The sequence below is a fragment of the Sceloporus occidentalis genome, unplaced genomic scaffold (genome assembly GCF_023333645.1).
Source record: "Sceloporus occidentalis isolate IW3139 unplaced genomic scaffold, rSceOcc1.0.p SCAF_292, whole genome shotgun sequence".
NCBI classification, from domain to species: domain Eukaryota; kingdom Metazoa; phylum Chordata; class Lepidosauria; order Squamata; family Phrynosomatidae; genus Sceloporus; species Sceloporus occidentalis.
Window position 1 is genome coordinate 666,565 of NW_028317272.1, and position 936 is coordinate 667,500.

Genomic DNA, 936 nt, shown 5'->3' on the forward strand with positions numbered 1-936 from the left:
CCTGTCGGAGAGAGGTGGAAAGCCTGGTCAGTGGTACGTCTCACCTCTGGGCTACTCTACATTACGGTCTAATAACAGTATCCGCAGCCAGCTGACTATACACACCCAATACACAAACACGGGCAACAGGGGAACACACGGGGCTGGGGGCAAAATAACACTACGGGGCAGAGGGGAGCCTCCTATCCTGGGGGGAGCTTCCAGATTACTGACTTCATGTTAGAAGAGGGGTCAGTACTGCCTGCGACTTCCTGAATGCAGTTTCAGTTCATTGCCCCAGAAGGAAACAGCCCCTGAAATGTCAGTAATGCCCCCCTTGGACCCACTGAAGGGCCACTGCCGCCCCACCCTTCAATCAAATGCCCCCCACTGAAGGGCCTCTGCCCCTTCTTCAATTATCTGCCCACCACCGAAGGGCCACTGCTCCCCCTTTAACAATCCGCCCCATCATCAGTAGCCGGCCCCAGAGAGACTGCTATCTCTACAAAGACTGGCCCCCAGTGAGCGCGTTTTTTTTTTTTTTTTCCTTCAAGATAAGCCATTAGCAGCCACCCTGCGGCAGATCCCGCTGCCCCGCTCTCTCACTAGACGCGATATAGTCCGGGGGCATATTACCCCCTTCTTACCTCGATTTACACCGCTTCGGCCACGGACACCAGCACACTCGCCGCTCTCACACTGACAACGATTTCAAATTTAAACCGCCGAACACTGTCATTGGTCACCACGCTGTATGGCCTCCTCCGATTTTCTACGTCATGCTGAAACTCGCTTCCATTGGCTACTTCCGTTAAAATCCATCAAGTTGCATTGTCTAACCATACACGAACACGATTGGCTGACTACATTCGCACGCTCAGAGGTTGAAAACCTGTACTTCCTAACCATTGGACAAAGTAATATCCTGCTTATTGCCCTGATTGGCTTATTCATCTT